Raw genomic sequence first — 22,861 nt, forward strand, 5'->3', positions numbered from 1 at the left:
CCTGTACATTCCATCTCCTCTGATGTCTCCTTTCTTTTTCTTCTTTGCAATAATCGCAGTTTAATCAACGGCTGCTCTATATTTATCACTTCTAACTCCAACACAAAACAACCAGTTTCAGTAGCCATGGTTTCCTTTTCGCAAAAAAAAAAAAAAAAAAAAAAAGAAGATGACAATGTGACTGCACTGGAAACTGCAGATATCAGTATTGCATAGCTACGCAGAAACAAACAATCCAGAGTTTGCCGGTGTGTCGTTCCCCTCCCTCTCTCACTCCCTGATTTCTGACTCTGACCACTGTCCTCTCTCTAGAAGGGGACATGAGGAGTCCAAAATATGAACCTTTAAAAATAAAAGAAACTACCAATGCACAAGTATGTTTTTGCTCACAATGGCGTTGGTTGCTATGGCGTAGCTATGGCGTAGCTATGATTAAATGCATAAAGTATAAAAATCAGGCTTAAATCGAGCACCTAACTGCGGGAATCGGCAGACATGCTGAACGTGTAGCCGCTGAAAACAAACCTTAAAATAACGTCTCATTTCCCAGTTCACTGCTTCGCCTTCTCCACTCCACCTCTTTGTCACTTGACCACTGCGCTGCTCTCTCTCTCTTTCACTCGTGGACGCTTGGGGTCAACTACCTCTCTCTATTTTGTTTTTCCAATCCAAAGTTTCAGTACTTCCTGATGCTAACGAACGTAAAAAAATAACAGAGATAGTATCATTTTAAAGCACGTGGTATGGGAAACTATCCAAGTACACATTTTGAAAAACCTCAGCCCAAAGCCAGAGTAAACAGAGCCTGAGCACTAATTGGTCATTGGTGGCATTATTATCTCAGATGTTTACAAGTACAACATTCCCCTCCAGGTGTTGCTATGATACTATATATCCCAACAATGGGACAGACATGATGTCACAGGGATCTTGACCTTCAAATCTAATCATCACATCATGAGTCGAGTGGACTTTCTTTCCAAATGTAAAGATATTTCCGTCCAGGGACTAAAAGCATTCACATGAACTGGATAAACACACAAACTTCCACTGACAAAGTTTCATCATCTCAATAATGCAAAAGCCATTTTTATAAAAGATAAAGATCTTGCACTCCAGACAGTGATCATGTCATTAATATGAACTTCAGCATGTTTCTGAATCATCCTCACCTTGTCGAGTTTTTAAAGCAAAAAAGCTCAGCGTGCAACGAATACCAAAAGCAATGATCAAAAATCATCACAATGTTTTCTTCTTTGCAAAATGCATGTGTCTCCTGTGTGCTCATTAGAACGCAACAAGAAACTACGTTTTTTTAACCAGACAGAGGCCCCTGCACGCTCTCCTATAAATGCTAAATGCGCGCGCCGCACATGAACAGTGATGTGAACAGAGAGCCACGACTGAGCACAGACGCGCTGTCGGCTAAGTCATTAGACGTGCAGCGTGTGCGACACTTTGCACTGAAGGGAAGGATATGAACACAACATCAAATGTTTATTCTCTCTGTTATCAACGCTCCTAAATCCCCTTGAATAAAAAAAAAAAATAAATAAAATAAGGAAGGAAAATCAATGACTCAGCGTTTTTTTTTGTTTTGTTTTTAACGTTGGGGGTGATGCAGTAAATACACTTACCTTCAACCTGCCGGCTTCCCGCGGCTGTGCAGATGGATAATTACAGAGAGGTTGGAAGGGAACGGATGGAGAGGCGCCGGTTCTCAGGCTGGAGGGCAGAGGGAATAGAAAATAACAAGATGAGTTTAATTACTGTAGGGTACACAGGACTAATAAGACTTCTCTTGTCACATTGTGATCAAACATATGGGGGCTGTGAGGCAGGATTAAGGATGAGGCCCATGTGACAGCGGCACTCTGTCAGGAAGCTGTTTCAGTATTGACAGAGAGAGAGAGAGCGGCGACGCTCCCGGACAAATCCCAACAGGTACGTTTACCTCACCTGGAGCTCTGCAACGCGTGCTAATGAGTTAAATCAGCAGCGTACGCGTTGACATTTTCAAAGTGTTTAACCGAGAGCTGCTGCTGCTTGTGTCAGGAGTGAGGTGTTAAAGGGCTCGGAATTGTTAAAGACAAACACATGAACATGCACCGCTGCACTCCAGTGCCTTACGTGAACTCAATCATTAGGATCCATTTGTTTAATCAATTTGCTCAAAGGGCTTGTTCAGTGTGTGTGTGCCTGGAGCATCCACTGTGCGGCTCAACTCACTGAACTAACTGTTCACCTCACAGCGTGAGAGAGGGTTGATCTTAAGAGCCAGTGAGCTGCAGCGATTCCCCCTCGGTCTCTCTGTAAGGGGCAAAGAAGCCAGTAGAAGATAGTATAAGAGAGGAGACAGTTGTAACTTCTTCAGGTAAGATTTGATATCCTCAGAGGCGCTCATGCTTTGATTAAAGGCTTTATATGCAATTTTTCACACTTAAATGTAATAGAAATCAAGTATATCCTCTGAACATAACTCTGTGAGTGTAACACCCGAGTCCCACTGTCTGTGATGTTTTCAGAGTCCTATCTTCACTTTGTTTACATCGCCCGGACGGCCGGCTGACTCCTCCCCTCGTGTATAAAAGTTGTTTAATTGAGGGACTAGAGAAAAGAAGAATAACATACTGTACTCACTGCTTAACTGTGTTTCTAGATCGCGCTCATTTCAGGTAAATTTACATGCAGTGTGAAGATACGAGCATAATAAAGATCGCTAGCATTAGCATGCTAACACAAACAATGCAGCGCGAGTTGTTTTGGTTTCATGCTGGTGCTCAAGGGCGACATCTGCTGGATCAAAAAATCACATAATAAGCCTTTAAAATAAAACAAATGCATGTAAAACACAAGTGAATAAATTCCATAAATGAGGTATTTCATGGCTTGGGAGGGGTCAGAGGTTGCATCAAGGTGGCAGGCTGTTACTACAAATGATTGGTCGGGGAAACACTGACTGAGATTTAGTTGGAGAAATACACTTAGTGAACTTAAAGGCAGGGTTGGCGATTTTCTCCAGATCCACTTTTTAAAGATTTTGGTTGAAATTGTCTTTAGGTCCTGACAGAAATGAATAACTCATGGGCTCTGAAAAAGGAATAAAGAAAAGCCGTCATCGGTAGCAGTTGTAAGACATCCCAGCTGACAACAGCTTCACAAACAGCTCAGACAAGAATGAGCACATTTTCTTCTTCTTAAACACTTAAATGAGTTATTGGAAGAATAATATAAGAAAGCCCGGCTGAGCAGAGAGCAGTGTGGATTCACTGTCCAGTGTTTAGAAAAAGCAGAAAGAATAAAAGAAGAAGAAGACTACAGTGACCTTTCCTGGTTTTAACTTTTCCACCAAGATGCACCAACAACATCACTCCTCTTTCGCCTGGCTACGTTTACAGTGATGTTGCGGTCTGAGGACGGAGACAGACGGGTCAGTAGACGGGGTCAAACAATGCAGGAGACAGAGGTAGAAGTTAAGTTATGATTTCATCCCACAACATGCCATGTTTCCTGAACTCAACCAGGAAGATTTTTGTGCCTAAATCCTAAGTCTTCTGTTTTCATTGTGTGAAAAGGGAAGATGCTTAAGGATGCCTTTTTCACAGACACTAACAGACACAAGACTGACAGTAGGACAGCCTCAGATTGTGACCTGAGATGAGACTTTGTTAGATTACCAATGTGTGACGCCCCCTGCTGTTACTAAGTTTTCAATTGGTGAAAAGTGCCTCCTGGGAACACCTTGACCCGGTGCTCCCAGGTTGCCTGTTGCCCAGGATGCCTCTCTGCTGTGGTCGCTTTGGTTTGTATGGTTTCACCTCATTCTTGCTCTTTTCTTTTTTTTGTAGAAACCTGTATGGTTTTTTTTTTTATATTTAAGTACCAGCTAGCTTGTACAATATCCCCTGCTTGTCACGCCTCTCTCTCTCTGGTCCCTCTTTAGAAACCATGTCCATGAAAAATTCATCACAATGAAATAAATAAATTAAGTGCAGCTCTTGACATTCACATACCTAAATACCTTTAGAAATACACCAAGGTACTGCCGATGAAATATTTAACACAACCTGAGTTAATGTTTCTTTAATTCACTTAAAATCATGATGTCTTTTTTTTTTTCGTCTCATGGGGCTTTGTGTTAGGTCCATATCCTCCGTTCTCTCAGCTTGCCCTGGAGTCTGATTGTTCCTCATGTTAAAAAATATTTGTGTGTGTCTTAGGTCATCGGGGGTCATTTTATTTTAAATGTGAAATCATGAAATTTCAAACATGCGATTAAAAACGCAATTAAACCTACAATATGCAGAATGTTTACACTAAAACGTCTACATTGATTAAAAAACTAATAAACCTAGGTTATACATTTTTTGTTGAGTCCTTACATTACCTAAAATATTTTGGATAGATATCAAAGCCAGAGAATCAGTCATTTTAAAATATCACAGGACGTGTCTTGCCGCCACCATGGCAGAGCAGCCATGACCGACACACGTTTATCGTTGCCGTGGAAACACAGCAAGCATAAGCAAGCCCGTACTGCTACTGATATCTGTCGTACTGTTGCTGTATGTGCTGCTGCTTGTAAATTATACTCGGATTCGTTAGCTCGTTGGTAAACATATTCTCTTCCTGAAGTTGGTTTCGCCCATTCGTCTTCACTACGGTCAATTCGGAGGTTCGTTATATCAGGGGGAGTAGCAGAGAGAATCACTCCCATGATTCCCCGCCAGCCTCGACATCATCTTTTCTTATTGTTTTTATTGAGGGCCCCCTGGTGGCGGAATTAACATACTGTGACTTTAAATATTGGAATTTCATATTTAATCTTAAACCTTTATCCTTTTCCAGCCCTAATTCTAACAATTGCGTTTACAGACAATGGTGGAAATGAGAAGAACAGTCAAACTCCCATTGAGTGAGTGAACTATATTTTATTTGTTTAATCTGTTTAACCTTAGACGTATTGCAGACCTGAGATATGTACTTCTGTAACATCTCACCGGGGCTTTTCTCTTCCCTTCAGTATGAATTTTAATACTTCTGATTCTGTGAGGTGTTTTGAATAGCAGTCCTGTAATGGACTCCTTGTGGACTTCAGTCAAAATCCCAAACAATGAAAATATGGATTTTTTGTATTTTAGTATAGAACCATGTATTGATTTCCATTCCCAATGGTCTTCATTTAAAGTGTCACAGTTTGAAATGGATGTAAGGGGAACAATGTCAATACATTTAAAGGAGAGAGGCACAGATACAGAGCAGACACTGATTTATACAGTTCTTTTCACACTTCTTAAATATACAGTCTGCTAATAAACGGTAACTTTTGCATAATGTTTATAAAATCTGCATGATAAGTACATTTCATGAAATATTTCTAGGGAAGCTAAGTTAACATTTTGCCAAGATAGTTGATTCTAAGAGTGTTTTATCCTCGCCAGGGACCCAAATCAACATTCCTCGTACGATAAACCTGTTGGCCGGATGACACACCTGATACAGCGTTCTATTTGATTTGCCTACAGCTGGTCCAATGTACTGTGTACTGTCAAATGATTTGTCTATGATGCATTTTTATTAGGGCTGGGCAACGATTAAAAGTTTTAATCGCGTTAATCGCATGAGTTCCTGTGATTAATCACGATTAATCGCATTGTTATACGCAAAATCCAATAATGAATTCAAAAGTAGTGTATAGCGCACTTTTATTGTAAATGTACTTCTCAACTTAAACAATGTAATCAAAGCAAATAAATACAAAACTAAAGCTTATTGCATTGGTTGCAGTCTGGACGCAGAGTGGTGTGGGTCTCCTCTCTGACTGCAGCTGGGTCTGCTGCGCGACGCTACACTGACAGCCTGTGAGAGCTTTTGGAAGGGGCGGGGGGGCTCACGGCTGCTCGTTGAGGACAGTAACTGCAGAGCAATACGTGCTTTCACGTCAGTTTCTTACACCAAAAAAGTCTCCAATAACACCAGAAAAAGTCGCTAGATTTGTCACTAGTAGCTGTTGACAAAAGAAGTCTCCAAAGGGGTTTGGAAAGTCGCCAGATTTAGCGAGAAAGTCGCCAAGTTGGCAACAATGTTTCCTTTTTCCTGTGAGCGCCGCAGCAGACATGCGCAGCAGTAAGCAACATACGAGGCTCGCTCACGATGGAATTTTACAAAATAAAAGCCAGTGAGCAACAGACTTTTACAATAAGAAAATAAATAATAAAAACTGCGTTAATGCGAGATAAAATAATTGTTGGCGATAATTAATTAATGAGTTAACGCGAAAATAACGCGTTAACGTGCCCAGCCCTAATTTTTATACCTATTTTTTAATCATTAAAAGGGGGCTGTGTCCTGTATACTTGTGCAACCAATATAGGTAAAAAAATGCTGAGTCATGCATCGCCATGTGCAGTGCACGCCACCATCAACCACTTGGCTAGATTAGATAAAAACACAAACCAGGCAAAATATATTTTCTCCATCATAAGGTCATCTTCATGCAATTAAAGAACACAGTGGTGTACTATTCAGTAAAAAAAAAAGGACTTGGGAAGTGGCTTGTAACATGTTGTGTTCTATATACCTCGCAACTCGGATCTCAGATCTCATCGCTGGAAATGATGTCAAACCTGAGTTAACCGAGTTCCTGTTGCGAGTTGGCAACAACTCTGAAAAGCAACATGAACGCCTTCAGGAGTGCCTTTGTATCGTTAGCTTTGAGGAGAAAACTGTCTTCACTCCTTGCAGTTTCAGTAGGTGATTGGCAATGCCTTTTGGTTACAGCTGGCAACAACAAATGTGTTTTAATAGCAAAGGTTCCAGAGTTCAGTTGGAGATGAAATAATGTATCGATCAGCAGTGAAGCAAACACACCTTGGGATGATTTTCTGTCAGATATACAGCGGAAGAAGAGCAGCTAAAGAAAGAAAAGGGAGGGTGCAAACACTTAACAAAATGTGGACAGTAAGATGAATGTAGTAGAATCAGTACACACAGTTCTGTTCTATAGCAACGGGCACTTCAGTAGCTGAACATTTGGCCCTATTGTAGGGGTCGGAACCCTTTACTATCAAAAGGCACCCAACCGACCCCAAAGAAATCCATCTGGAGCCGCAAAACATTTCAACCCAACAACTGAAGGCCCATTATGTAGATTCCATCACCTGGGGGCTCTCAATCAATACAATAACAAAAGATGACGTTGTGGGGAGACAGCTCCCTCCAGTGTTTTTAATTTGTTCTGCAGTACCCATTTTGAACGCTAGGTGTCAGAGTTACAAATTGCTCCTTTAAAGACAGGGTTGGTCATTTTCTCCAGATCCACTTTCTAAGTTTTTGGTTGAAATTGTCTTTAGGTCCTGACAGAAATTAATAACTCAGGTTCTCTGAAAAAGGAACAAAGAAAATCCATCATCTGTATCAGTTTGTAAGTCTGTAAAAACTTTGACCAATGTCTGCCACGAGGTACCAATCTGATGAACCAATCACACGCCTTCCTGTCTCCCTGCTCGTTCTCTACCCCATGCGTGCACGAGCTTAGGTCGCTTCTGGAGCAACGACGCTTGTGCATGTAAGTGAGGGGGCGTGGCTTTTAAGGGAGCACAGAGGGGAGGGGGCGGGTGCAGACGGAGCACTGAGGGAATGCTACTTTCAAAATCATGCTATAGTTTTCAAAAATTACCAACCCTGCCTTTAAGTGAATGAATAACTGGTTCTTAAGATTTCATTGCAAAGATTGTGCAAGAAGAAGAAAGAAGGCAAAACGCTGAACTAAATCACACCAGCAGACGGACTGAGCTGAAAATCCATTCACTTTCATTTAGTTTGTCAATGGTATAACTCGGATTTAAAACACTAAAGTGTAAACATAACTCCCAAAATAACTTTAGATCATCGACGATTTGAAAGATAAACTTTAGGTGGCACCAGCCTGTTACCATATATAACACAGTGTCGACAAATCAACCAGGAAAACTTTACAGATTAAAAACTCCAGAGGAAAATCCAAAGTTTATGACATTACAACACTTAAATAAAGTTGTCCTGACATATTATCATATTATCAGACCAAACCCCTTAAGCGCCTCTTTAGCCTGTTTTCTGTGCCTGTGTGTCATGCTGTTAGAGGACATTGCAGGATTGGATTGGGACAGGAAAAGCCCATTTATCATAACATCAGCTGCCCAGCAGGCAGGAGAGGCGAGCTGGCAGTGCCGCTGATGGACTGGCAAAGTCGTCGTATTACCTCAGCCCCCCGGCCTCCCCATCGCCTCACTGATGAGCCCCTTGCCTGCCATCAGGCCCCTGCACTCCCTTTCCATTTCTGTGAGATTCCCAGGGGTGACAGGGAGGCGTTGGGTGGCTGATAGCGAGAGTAATTAAAAGGGCTGATTAGAATGACGGAAGGAGGACACCCAGGGAGAAAACAAGAATCTCTCTCCAGACAGAAAATGGGAAAAAGAGGGAGAAAGAAGAGTGAGGTAAAAAAAAAAAAAAAACGATACCGCAGGGATATCACATCAGATCAGTCTTCAAGTTAACATAGTTTTTTTTTGTGTCCTCAGTCACTTGAATTGGGGCAGAATCTTTGGGGAATCACCATCACACAAGTCCCAGAAACATCGCACGGAGCCGGAAAGATGTACTCTACCGAGAGTTTTTCAAGGTAAAGCCAAGAACACGACAGTTAGGCCTACTTCTCTCCTCACGCACACATGACATCTATATTTTCATATGGTTCTATTATTCATATTCAATCTACAGAGACACGTTCAATCCACTTAAACACAGGACATAGACTAAAATAACTCAAACAACTATTCAATATGATGTGTTCAGGAAAAAGGTTTAACACTATGAACTCTAGTGCAAAAGAGAAACAGCCTCTATGGGGGGGGGGAGGCATTTAAGTTATGAGGTGGAATTTATGGAACAGCTTCATGGATGAACTGACGTTAAAAACTGATTATTGTAGAAACATGCAACAGAAGAAAACGTGCAAAAGTCCAAAACAAAGGAAATGAGAGAAACTCCCTGCTTTTTAAAAATAGCAAGCTGCAAAATGACAAAACATTGCATGAACAATTAAAGCGCTGTAATTATTTTCTTCAACCTCAGACATGACACCTCCCTAACCTATACCTTAGTGTTCAAACATTAACTCTCAACACATGAATTAATCACTTTGGTTATGTGAATTCTGGAAAAAGCAGATCAGAAAATCCTCTTTTCGGTTGTTTTGAAAGCAGTAAAAAAAAAAAAAAAAAACAGTCCCGTTCTTCCCGTTGATGTATGTTTGGACTGGACATAAGTATCAACAGCAGAGAAGTAGATCTGGTGGATTAACAGGTGACAATTGGCCTTTTTTTTAATTATTATTCTTGTTGGTCAACAGCATTGTATTTCCAGAACGACAACTCACACTGGGAAGGCTCTCTTTGTGAAAGACCTTTGGGATAATGTGATTTTCTGAGCATTTAAAAAAATGGTCCCATGTCTCAATGGTTGCATAAAAAGGATCGGCAGCATTGATGCTCAAATATGAACTGAACTGTAGTCCTCCAAGCTGGCGGCCCTGGTTCGAATCCGCCCTTAGGCTCCTTTCTCGCATGTCATTCCCCGCTCTCTCTCTCTCCCTGATTTCCAACTCTATCCACTGTCATATCTCTCCAATAAAGGCCCAACAATAAATCTTGAATAAATTCATAAACCATACAGAACCAAATACATTTTTACAAATTTAAAGCAGTGGTAATTCAGTGTTTATTTTTAGGACTGTTATGATAAATCAGTAGGAGAGCATACTGACTTTCTTGGGAGGGCTTTAGGATATAAATTCAGTTTGTTTGAGCTGCCAGTTTGTGTTCAATACAGTTCTGTTACAGAAACATTCAGTCCTCTCAAGAGTCCTCTCGGCACATAGGCATCAAAAAGTGATTTCATGTGACTGGCTGAATCATACATTCATACATACATAGCATCCATAAATGTGCCCTTGGATACACGTCAAGTACAATCATATCTCAGTGCCACATACAGTTTCAATGCATGCAGCAGTTGAAGGAAAAGTCAAAACTCTCCAGTAAGAGAATATAAGCCGTCATTTATGAGGAGTAAAAAATCTTGGGTGTAGCTGGAATTGAGGATTTTGTGTTGTATTTCAGGAGCGGGACAATGTTGGGAATTTAATGAAGTAAACTGTGCTCACAAGAGAAATGGAATCCTTTCACTGACAAGCCACATCTTTTGGTAATGAGGGTTCCTGCTGCTATTTAAAACAAATACAGCTTGAAATACACGGTTAATACCTGAATGTTTTCAGGAGGTCAGGTGAAAGATTCAGACCATAGACGGTATGATCAGAAGGACGGAGCCACAGCCGCCTGGGAGTGAAGCCAACATATTAAGAGCTCCCCCTGCTGACCGACTGCAGTACAAGTCTTAAACCTGTGTTTTAATAGCAATGACAATAAAGATCTACTTTACTCTTTGATCTTTTTATCTGTAAGTTAAACGTATGCCTCAGTTTGGGTAAGGGGCGTGGCCTCAATTCACACACCTTGATTCCAAATTACAACACCAGCGTCAATTACTAGTTGATTGTTCAGTTGGCGATGGTATTTTGTAGTGTCATACTCGCAATCTGTTTTCGCAAAAAGACCAATTTTTGAAGATCTCGTATTGGAATCAAAATTATTTTTACTCGGTCTTCTCTTTGTCTTGGACTGGGTGGATCCCAGATTTTAAATCAAGACCACCACTGGCAGGCTACTTTTCCACGTCATTACTTAAATTAGAAGGCAAACACCTCTTTCTAAAAGAAAAAATAACTTCAATTCATTTGTGGTTAGATTTTTAACCCCCGGAATACAGCCGCCACCTTCTTGGTGTTACGGTCTAAGTGAGTGACACGCCCCCTAAAGACAAGATGATTTTTCATTAATATTTATGGTCTTGGTCTTGTCTCTGTCTTGACCCTTAAATGTCTTGGTCTTGTCTTGTTCTCTGAGCACACTAGTTTCTGGTATGTCTTGGTCTTGGTGAGTTTGGTCTTGACTACAACCCTAGTATTTTGGCTTCACTTCTGTGCAATATCGTGTCCATATAAATCCATATTAATATACAGTCAGTGATTGACAACCCAATTCAATGGATACAATCGCCAAAGGAAAGCTTTGAATTTGTGTAATTCTTTTCTTCAACCACAAACATGACACCTCCCTAACTTATACCAAGGTTTCAAACTCTGAACACATGAATTAATCACTTTGGTCATGTGAATTCTGGAAAAAGCAGATCAGAAAATCCTCTTTTCAGTTGTTTTGAAGGCAGTAAAAAAAAAAAAAACAGTCCCGTTCTTCCCATTGATGTATGTTTAGACTGGACATAAGTAAACCACGGCAGAGAAGTAGATCTGGTGGATTAACATGTGACAATTGGACACATTTTTTTTTTTTTTATTCTTGTTGGTCAACAGCATTTTACTTCCAGAACAACAACTCACACTGGGAAGGCTCTCTTTGTGAAAGACCTTTGGGATAATGTGATTTTCTGAGCGTTTAAAAAAATGGTCCCAAGTCTCAATGGTTGACGTAAAAAAGGATCGGCAGCATTGATGCTCAAATATGAACTGAACTAGGATATGTGGATATCTTGGTTCAATTCAATGAGTTAGTAACCTTCATACGAAGAGAGCCGCTTTAAAGGTTCAGAACAGTTTGACATGTATGACAGATGCGGAGGATGCAGGAGTGAAGCGCCTGGACCTCTTCCAGCAGAAGTCCACCCGTGGCAGCACGGCTCCGATGCTCCGACGCAGAGTGACCTTGATGACCGCTGCTATCTCACGAGTGATGGACTGTCAGAGCAGGAAACTTCCATGGCTGGGATACACATTATAAATGTAAAAGCTATATTCTATCGACAAGTGATACCATGACAGCTTGAGTGGTGACTTCAGCCCCAGGAAGAAAAAAATATTTAATTAATTAGACGGACATGCCAGGAGAAGCGCTGACTGAGTTATTTTTCTTGTTAAATTACAAATAAAATCTCCTTAGCATGTCAGAAGGAAAGGGTCAGTAACAAGAATCATCAAAAACATGGTCACAGGATAATTTAAGTGACATATCCTTATAAAAGAAAATGGTAACAGCTACCTGGATTAGCTGACAAACCAATTAAATCATCACACACTCTCAGCACCACAATTACTAGTTGGTTAAACTAATTATTAATATCTTTATGAATTCAGGTCGAAATGATGCCCAAATGTGTGTAAACTGTAACACAGCCGCCTGTCACTAGCCCGGCTGTAGCTCCAGTTAATGGCTTCTGCCCTACCGCCGTAATGCTCTACCACCTGGATGTAAACGAGCACAGTGGACGGATGTCATCTTGTAGAGAAGTTGGGCAGGATTATGATGTAGGGAATAGAAATTAAATTGCAGGTAGGTGGTGTCAGGTTAAAGTAGCATATAGCCTCCCGACCATAGCATTGGGTGACCAGCACAGGCAAGTGGACCTGAAAGGAGGACCCAAGGCCGGCGGTGCTAACTCTGCTAATGTTAGCAACTCTCTGCAAACCAATTTGACATTGTTAACCCGCAGACGCTGTGATCCCGTGTTTAGCCGTGTTAAATAAATTGTGATTAATCTTGACGGTTGTCTGAACTTTAAACTAGTCGACTAGTCTGGATTAAACGGAAAGTTTAATTAGTTTTCCACAGGGAAATTAGCTGAAACATCCCGAGAGCTAAGCATGTTACTGTAAAAAGCCCACTGTGTGCCACCAGAGCAGATGATGTCAACAGAATTAATGAACTGATGAAGAATGCAGGATTTGTAATTAGCTGCAAACTAGTAACTTGTAGATTCTGGATAATCCTGATTACACTCTTCATCACCTGCTGGACTGACAGTGAAGACTATTTTCAAAGACACTGGTTACACTTTGCTACCGAGCTCAAATGCAGGAAATATTTCTTACAAAATGCAAGGACGCTTCATAACACCTCGGAAAACTCTCCCTGATAGTCTCTTTCTTACTTACACTGCATTTCATTTTGTTAGTAATACAAGCTAGCAAATGTTTCTTTTTGAAAATTCAATAAAACTGCACACTTTATCTGCACATCAACACCTCTTCCTGAGTGATCTTTTGGAGCCTTACTTCTGATGGAAATATTTCTACTTCTATTGTGGTATATTTACAGAGGTAATCTTTTCCTGGTGTCTTTTTCTTTGCTCTGAAACCTTGCATGCTCTTACATCGTAGTTTCCCAGTTAGGGATCAATGAAGGAGAGACACGAGAAAGCCGGTCAGTATGTCAGTCAATCAGGCGGTCAGTAATAAACAAACTCTCTCATAATGTTGAAGTACTCAATTCTATCACCACATTCTTCCCAGTTTTCTAGCAAAATTGCGTTGAACATACAGAGTTGTGATGGTAGGTTACAGATAACTGAAGATTGCGACCCTCTATACATGAACAGTAACTACATTTCAACGAGCTTGTAGATAGATAGATAGATAGATGGATATATACTTTATTGAACCTGAGGGAAATTCAAAGCATCCAGTAGCAGGTTACAAGACGTACATGACATGAAACATTTGTTACAAATTAAACCACAAAACCGACGCCCCCACTCCCATACATATATATTAACCCGAAAAAAAAGATTTAAAGAATACCCCTAGATGAAACAAACTTAAACTGTGCAATTAAAAATAGACTTATAAGATAGACTTGTAGAGAGTCGAACAGAGAGCCGCAGACTGGATGTTGTGTGCCAGTCAGATTTTCCATCTCACCTGTCTTTGGATGACCTTTCAATGTGCAACCAACGAGACAGAAGCTATCCAAAACATATCTCGAAAACAACCTGTGATGGGTGGAAGACGATAAACAAAAGTCACCAAAATCTTTCTGAATAATGTTTTTCTTTTCCCTGGAACATTTTGTTTAATGAGCTCTATTTGGGTCTTAATTCTGCTTTTTTTCCTCTTAACCTTACTGCAGTCTAGTGGACAATCACAACCACGGTGTTACTGGGTTTGCTTTTGAATACTGATTGTTCCCTAATGGTTCTAATTTATAATGTATAGATACAATTCACAGAAGTCTTCCGCCTCGTTTTCCTCCTCTTGCAAATGTCCAAACAGTACTTTGCCAACTGATACACAATAGGGAAAAAAAAGGCCTCTCCGCTTTGATGCTGCGCTCCATCTCGTGGTCTTTTGAAAAATCTTTAAATGTGTTCAGAAGGCACCTTTTTCTTGCCAAAAAAAAATCTAAAAGCTATACTTGTCCTATGACGAATTCAAGAACCAATAAATACAAGTAAGCAGCCAGTCTGTATGAGTAACTAGTTTTGGAACTTTCTGCAAATGAGAAATCATCAGTCAGGCAGTGACTGTGCAGTTCTATTAATCAGAGTTTGTTCTCAACTTGAGGGCCAATGAGAATGGAAAAAGAAAGTCCTTTACTTCAGACAGCATAGCAATAAGGACATATATCATATCTGTGGCAGTTTAAATCTGACTTAGAGATCAGTGTTTGGAGTGTAGACTCACAATAACTGGTGTAATAAATATCAGTGTAATGAGTCTAACAGATTGTAAATGTTTGAACATCATATAAAACTGTAGAGATGTTCTTTATGCATCATGATGCCAAATTGCCGATCAGGTGAGGTTTGAAATGCAACAGGCTTCTGTTAAACTGAAAACATTTCTATATTTTATTCAGCCTTTCACAGAAGAAATGAGCAGCAAAGTGCTCTTTCGTCTCTCCATTAAATCAGCAGAGCGACACATTAAGAGCTCCACATCTCATGTGAAATCGTCCCATGTATTCAATTAAAATAATTAAGCGCTTCCTTCTTCGACTTTGATATTTGACAAAGTTAAAGTAATGAGTATATTCTAATAAATGCACTTTGACAGGCTCTGCTGCATTCATGGCCTCTGGTTGTGAGACCTTTTGGCGTTACATGAAGAGATGTGGCACACACTGCGCAGAATATCTGCTGCCTTTAGTTCAGTTCAGCAGAATCCACAAGCTGAAAGAGAATGCCGAATCACGGGTAATACAAAAAAAAAAGTCGCCCTTAGAAATGAAAAGGGAAGTGTTTTTTTCATGTCAGCCAGGATCCGCTCTGTCTTTAGAAATTAAGGGAGACCAAGAGGGACAAGTTTGTCCTTAATTTGCTCTATGAGTTAGGCTTGTGCCATCAAATATGGTAACCCATTTATTCAACAATGGCCTACATTCTTCCTCCTTAACAATCATAAAGAAGGAGTTCAACATTCTCACTGCTACTACTCCTGTATTTTACATGAAATGATTCATACAAGCCTGTCAGCTTAGACAACATACGAGTATTCATGTTTTGATCTTTGGCACATTTGTTTGTGGATAAAAAATATGTTCAACTGCAAACAAAAGGCTGTGTATTAACAGATCAAGATCAAACCAAAAAGGCAAAATTCATGTCACATATTTTTCTCAAATCTGGATTCCATCGTGGAGGTTAGTTAATATCATGAGGATTTATGTCCAAGCTTTCATCTTTCAAGTCTTAACCATTTTTTTTTTTAAATGTGGGGGAACACAGACAACAACAACAACAGGCCGTTGGAGAAAAGCAAGTTGTTCATTTTCCAAAATATCAATAAATTTCTGCCTGTTCAAGGATTAAATAACTCAATAGCCGTAGCTGTAGGCTAACAATGCTGTAGAATAATAAAGACTTGACAACCCTGAATGCGAAGAAGAAACTGTTTGCAAAAAATGAAGACTAAGAATATCATGACACAACAAAGATGTGTGTTATTTCATTTGCTGTAAAAGAGAGAAGGTTGCAGAGAGATCTTAACAATCTACATCATTTGTACCGTCTTTAAAGAGAGATGGAGAGAACCTCAGTTTAAGCCTGAGGCGAGGCAGCTGACAAAACATGCAGCAGCTGATTACTGTCCTAACACTCAGCTTTCTGCCTCTCCTCTCTAATCTCTCTCACTCTGAACACGTTTACCTTCCCTTTCCCCAATCGCATTCATCTTATTTTGAAGGACATTTAGAATACAGAGACTGTAATATAGCATTAGCTACAAAAATGCAATGTTCCACTTTTCCTTTTATTACTTGACACATCACTTTTCTTCTATTAATATGTGTTTAGCAAGTTCCCTCTCCACTGCAGGTCCTATCACCGCTGACTCCCTCTGTTGGTCTGAGAAGTGCACAGACATCATCTGTCTTCTCTGGAACACAGAGTCACAAGGCAACTTCAACTCATTTACCTGCTTTGTTAAGGTGACTTTTTGCTGAGTCATTACCAGTCATATAAATACAACCATCATGTTAAATGAAAACGTGTCCATTAGAGGAGAATTGTGTTTACAACAGCATCAAGTTTTACATCGAGCTGGATGTTTTGGCTCTACTGCTTTTCACATTTTGAATTAAATAAGGAGGGCATGCAAAATCCTGTGGGAAACACAGGCTAATGAGCCAAGTGTTAGCATGCTAACTTGCTAAAGTAAGATGTTTTAGCATTCGCTTCAAAGCACAGCTGTGTCTAAGTACAGAGCCGCTATTTGCTAAAAGCTACCAATTAGCTTGTTTTGATTTGGAAAGAAGAAGCACAGCTGTTGGCAGCTAAGCTGTGCTCCAACTCAACTATGTTTATGTAAATGATGAGCTGACACAAAACATGCCCACAAGCTTTAAACCACTGGGTGGGAGGCTACTGTTTGTCCTTATGTGTCACAAGTTTATTTCGTTCTGTCCGTTTGTCCAACAAAATCATTTAAAATTTAGATAAACAAAAAAACAATGTTAACAAAAAAAATCTGGAAACTCAGAATCTGAAAAAAATATGTGTAAACTGTGTGAGAGCTTGACAACTGAACAACAATTGTCATCCAACGTACAGGAATTTTGCTGTTAACTTATTTAAACAAGGCTGTAATGGCTGACAAGTAGTCACAAAGTAACTATGGCACATGTTTGGGCAAACAGTTTCACATCTTTGTTGTATTACTTAGATTGGTTACACATCTTGTTAAAATAATGTGCAAAACTGACAAAAGCCTTTGCAGTTGCAGTATCCTTTCAATTATAAAAGCCTTTTAATATTTACTTAAATTTGAGGGAGAGGGGAGAGTACAAGTTAACCTGACTGCTGTGCCATGATTCACTTTCCTTCTAAACTCTGACACCTGCTCTGACATGAGAGGAGGCGGTGCTCTTTGGTCAGTGAGCGTGTGAGACGCTGGCTGTGCTCCGAGTGTCAGAAGAAAAGAGGACTGTCTGTCACAAATCACTATGTAACACTACTTTTATTTACCCACCACAGTGGTTGGTAGGCTGAGCAATCAGTGTTGCGCCGTGTGTGCACTACAACAAAAAGTTTGTCTGTAAACCAGTAATGACGGTATTTCAAAAGTCCATGTAGTGGCAGAAGGTAATACCAGTACCGGTCTACCGCCAACTACTAGTAGACGATGACATTTCAAAAACAACTGCAATTTCAATGATAAAGAAACACATTTAAAAATCAGACTAAGGGACGCCGCTGGCCTAATGGTTAGTGCATACACCCCAGGCACAGAGTCTGTGGTCCTCTAGGCAGTAGGCCTAAGTTCGAATCCCACCTGTGGCTCCTTTCCCGCATGTCATTTCCCACTCTCTCTCTCTCTCCCTGATTTCCTACTCTATCCACCGTCCTGTCTCTTTATTAAAAGGCATAAAAAGCACAAAGATAATCCTTAAGAAAAAAATAATAATCAGACGAAGAATAAATAAATCAAAGCTGTCAGCTAAGATGCTTTAGATCTTTTTTAGAGTAAAGTCCAAAAATCTTTCTGGAGTTTTTGCTTAACCAATGGTGCTTCAAACACTATTGCCTTTAACAGACTTATCCAATCTGAGCAATATCACAATCCATTGGCAAACAAAGAGCGTCCTACGTAATCAACAAATGGCACCTACAGTCACGGTATACTGTAGTTGATGTTTTCCACAACTTAAAACGGTTTTGTTAAAGCATTGTTCATGTTATGCTAATGTAACACACAGCTACAGTTTGAAATGGATCATGCTTACAGCTACTGAAACACTTGAAACAATATCGAAGTTATTGCACAGGATGTGAAGTCGAGTGTTTTGCAGTGAAGTCAGATGGACTCTTTGCTCATCCCACACCGCCACAACCTCAGGGCTGGGTTATGCTACAAAAAGAACCACCTTGTATGCCACGTTGTCAATCAAAAGTAATAGCTTTTCCAAGCAGCTACAGGCGAGGGTGGAATGAAAAGCTGGCCTTTATAGAGAGGTGGGAAACGCCGTATCGTTTTAAGTATGTGCATAACAGACCACATTTTCAGACAGACAATCTCTCCTGGAAGACATCTGTCACGCTGTTATACATGCAGATTAAAAACAGAGATGTAGAGCTTTTCTTTCTACCTCCACACAGCTGACCATTCACAGTGTGAGGGGGATGTGACAATTAGACTGGAGTGAAACAATTAAGTGTGACCAGAGGATAACAAGTTCATGTGTCAGAGAGCAAAGGCCTTGGTTTCCAGACGGATCAATGGCACTTACTTGAGTGTGAATACATGATGATGCTTGGCTGGGATCTGCAGAGAGGCAGCTGTGGTGTCTTTTTTTTCCCCTTTGCCATTCAGCAGGTGCTGACATTGACATACACTAAGCTCCAACCAAGAGACGTGAACCGCCGCAGCAGCAGCACTAACAGGATAGACTCGTCTGAAGGGCATCAAAAGTAAGCATGTTACTGCATATTCCTTATTGCACCACACCTTTTTCATTACATGAATGACCCTAAAGGTAATTAATTTTCATTATTTCTAACAATGAGCTAGCTTCAAAAGCTGTAATACGAGCTGGCATAATAGGGCACTAAGGTTGTCATGATTTGCAATACTTGCATGTGATGCCACATGTTTTAAAGGTCACGTATTATACTTCTTTTCAAGCAAATTTAAAAAAGTCTCAGAGGTCCCCAAAACATGTGTGTGAAGTGTCTTGTTCTAAATCCACTCTGATCCTGTATTTGATCATGTCTATAAACCCCTCTATTTCAGCCCTGCTCAGAACAGGCTGTTTCTGTGTCTGTACCTTTAAATATGTAAATGAGCTGCGTCTGACCACGCCCCCTCTCTGGAAGGGCTTGGGTGTACTCGGGGCTTTCTCGCTCCATATCCTATTGTTTACGGTGAGAAGGCAGACTCAGAGGGCAGAACAAAGACCTAGCTGTGGGAGTGTCACACACCTGGGGGAGGGGTTACTGAAAATCTCCAAATGGCCGGCAAAAGACGGAGAGGATTGACTTTTCTTATTATTGGGGGTAGACAGACTAGAGTAGCATAATAGTGTATTTTGCATTATATGTGACCTTTAAAAACAGGTTACTGGAGTTTTAAAAAAAAAAAGGGTTTAAAGAAAGTCTAGAGATCTTTAACTGGAATCTGCCGAGACCTGTTAAGTCAAAAGCAGCATGTGAAAAACAGCATTTTTCCTTAAACAAGTCTGAAGAGGGTACTCTTATGACTGTAGAAGAATCCCTTGGGGTTGATTTATCTACGTCAAACAGGAGCAGTTAAAGTATAAGGCTCTCAGAGTGAGGCAGCAAAAGTGACTCAGAATGAAAGATTTGTCCAATAATGTGAAAAATAGACTGAAGCTCATCATTCTATCCTGACTCTCACGTCTCTATGTAGAGGTTTCACACATTTTTCAATGGTAAGCAATTATTCTTCTAAATGAAAATACTCTTAGAAAAGTTCTTACAAGGTACAGAGCTCACACCTCCATAGTCATATTGTGAAAGTACAGGAATGTAAGTGTCTCTACTGAATAGGCTTAATGACTTCAATGTGCTGTCATTGCCCTGCAGTATGTTCTGCTTTGATATAATGTGTTGGTGTGCATGTCAGTAGTTTCCCTTTGGTACAGGGAAAAAAAGGCAAGTCAGCTGCACACAACGGATGAAAGAGTGAAAAACTTTCTCCTGAATATTCTGCCGATTCTCAAGAAGGCGTGTTTCGTTTCAAGACAAGAGACTTAACTTTTAAGAACATAATTGATTGTTACCGACTATTGCTATTAGTTGTTATTGAAATCTGAATGACATCTGATTTTGAATTTTTTCCACTCAACAGCACTCATAGCTGCAAAGCTCGGAGCAGCAAATTAGCGACTTCTCGTGGAATGAATGGGGTTGGAATTAGTCTCTCAGTGGATTGGTAGAAACTTCATTCTGAAGCACTGCGAGCTTGCAAATACTGATGAATGAGCCATTTGCTTGCTCACAGCTCTTCACAAGGGTTTGTTTGCACCACAGTTGATTCGCATTAATTTAGCACCGAGAATGAATACTACTATGTGAAGCACTGTGCTGGTGGGTTGCCATGTTTTAATGGCCAATTGTGTACCACTCACGCAAGTAGGAACATTTTAAATGTGTAGCACATATTATTTTAAGTAGTTATTCAAAGAAAGACTGTTTTGAATGTTTGTTTGGCCATCTGTCAAATCAATGATGACAGAAAATCCATTTAAAAGACAATAATTATTAGTTTTGTTGTTTTTTTTTGTTATTAGAACTGTTGAAGTTGCAGTTTACATCGTTTGGTGAGGACAGAGTAACTCGAGTCCCGCCAACTGTGTTGTTGTCGTGTCCGTGTTTACATCATGTTTACATGGATGGGACGGTCTTGTGTATAAAAGCTGTTTTAGTCAAGGACTAGAGAAAAGAAGAAGAACATACTCACTGATTACTTGGATGTCACGTAAGTGTCTTCAGATCACAGTCCAAAGTGTGCTAACATTAGCCTGCTAACACAACTATACAGGACACAGTGGATTTCAGCTCGAGCGAAGGACAATTGTGCTTAGTAATGGTGTATTCTAATTCATAACTCCTTCGTGTGAAAGCGAGTGTAGAGGGGTTGGAGGTGTGTCGCTGGAGGAGAGCGAAGCCTTCAGAATATCCGAGTTGTCACCAAACAGCAGTTTGTTTTGGTTTCATGCTGGTGCTCAATGGCGACATCTACTGGATCAAAATAGTCGCACAGGAGACATTGCTCTGCTTTCCTTTAGAGGAGGGACTAACTTCAGAAAACGTCTCTCTTCTTTCTCTTTTGCACATACAAAGCTCTTCTGAAAATGTCTGGACGTCTCTTGAACAGGCTACACGAGAACCGAGTCCGTGTGATATCTAACTGAGGTGATGTGTGAACGCAGCAGACAGTTGTCTCAGATGTTCACAGCAAGCAGGTGGGGTGTCGATGACACCTTTCAACTCACAGACCTCTGATACTCTTTCTGCTTTTCCACCTTTCTGTCTGTATACATGGTACATCCTCATCCATGTTGTAATGAGTCTGAAGAAATGACTTCAACCATATAGGTGTATCTATACCTAAACATGGTCTTCACCATGGTTTCACATGGTCAATCACATGGCTGTGTGTCTTATCTACCAAAGGGCAAGTCCAGACAGTTGGACGTGATGGCCTGAGATTGTTTGGAGGTTGGAGGTTGTTTTTCTGCCACACTGGATGTCACTGTTACTAGACACTTCTTAAAACAGCAAATGAAAAGTTATGGTGGTACAGAGAGAGAGGAGACAAATAAAGGTCCAAGTTTTTAAGAATTAAATCATTCTCTCGGATATTGAACAAAACAAAAGTGAAGTAGATGCAGTACAAGTCCTGGCAGATGTTGCCTTGGTTTTAGGGTTCTCAAAAATGGGACAGGTGTAAGATTACACTGAACTTACCCTTTGACCTCTAACGCTTTGATTCTGATCAGTTCTGACTGGAGTCCCAGATTACACTTCTGCCAAGCTGGAACATTTTACAAGATCTATCTGCTAAGTCTTAATTTAGGGGACTGCATCCTTCTACGAGTGCATATGAAGACCGATTGTGTCACAGTGACACGTTGAAGGCCGTCCCACTTCGAAGGCTCCTTCAAAATGTCGCTGACAAATGTGCCAACTTCCCCAGGTCACAAAAGATTCATCCAGAGCATCGTTCCTGGCCCAACACATCCTGAGATTCACTGAGTGCCAATTCAAACCAGATGGCCAAAGATTGCACTTTCATATGTAAGTAATTGGTTAAACTCTGTTGAAAAGCTAACGATAAAAAAAGGGTCCTTAAAACGTTGGATCTGTTCGATTTTTTCCGACAGAGCTCCTGAGGTTGCTAGGCAGCAGGAGTGATGCTTAGTAATGAAAGGGTAGGGCGGGAACAGCCCATGACGCAAACAGGAAATCCTCATTTCAGTTCGACCTGAGCGGCCTACCCAGGTTACGAAGGCTGTGCCCTTTGCTGGCTGGGTCCGTCAAAGGATGCTACACCCGGAATTAGGACACAGCTATCATGTTTACAAGGATGGGATGGGAGTTATGTCACAGCCCTTTATCTTTTTTGTTAAACAATGCCATCACTTGATTATTCTGTAATGAAACGTTGGAGCACCGAATGACTTTGGCCAACAAACTGTCATCATTGTGCGCCACACAGAAAATTCCCTGACATTCAACCCAGACGTACGATGACTCCTGCTACAGCGTTTGCCTGCACTGATGGTCTAAATAATTGTGCAAATTCTAAACCTGCTTTTGAATCATTACAGAAGATTTCCATTTGTGCAGAAACAATGGCTACCATAGGGGGTCAATCTTTCTAAGACATGTTAGAACAATGGTGTCTGCAATGTGTCAAGAGCACACAACTTGTAATTATTTGGTTAAAAGAATCCAATTGCATATTCAGTAAGCAGTGTTTGAGCTGTGTAATCTTTACCTTTTAAAA

At 40.5% G+C, this 22,861-nt stretch overlaps 1 protein-coding gene across 1 annotated transcript in view; it reads right to left on the bottom strand.

The window, feature by feature from the left end:
* The window catches only part of fhit (fragile histidine triad diadenosine triphosphatase), a 279,982-nt gene extending 266,114 nt beyond the window's left edge, over nucleotides 1-13,868 (bottom strand). The window contains exons 1-2 of the mRNA XM_061041526.1: nucleotides 13,814-13,868; nucleotides 1,638-1,725 (exon numbers count right to left, since the gene is read on the bottom strand). The gene's annotated coding sequence lies outside the window, so the exon portion shown is untranslated. The remainder of the gene's footprint in view (nucleotides 1-1,637; nucleotides 1,726-13,813) is intronic.
* Between the last annotated feature and the right edge of the window lie 8,993 nt (nucleotides 13,869-22,861).

The sequence above is a fragment of the Labrus mixtus genome, chromosome 7 (assembly GCF_963584025.1).
Source record: "Labrus mixtus chromosome 7, fLabMix1.1, whole genome shotgun sequence".
Taxonomy (NCBI): Eukaryota; Metazoa; Chordata; class Actinopteri; order Labriformes; family Labridae; genus Labrus; species Labrus mixtus.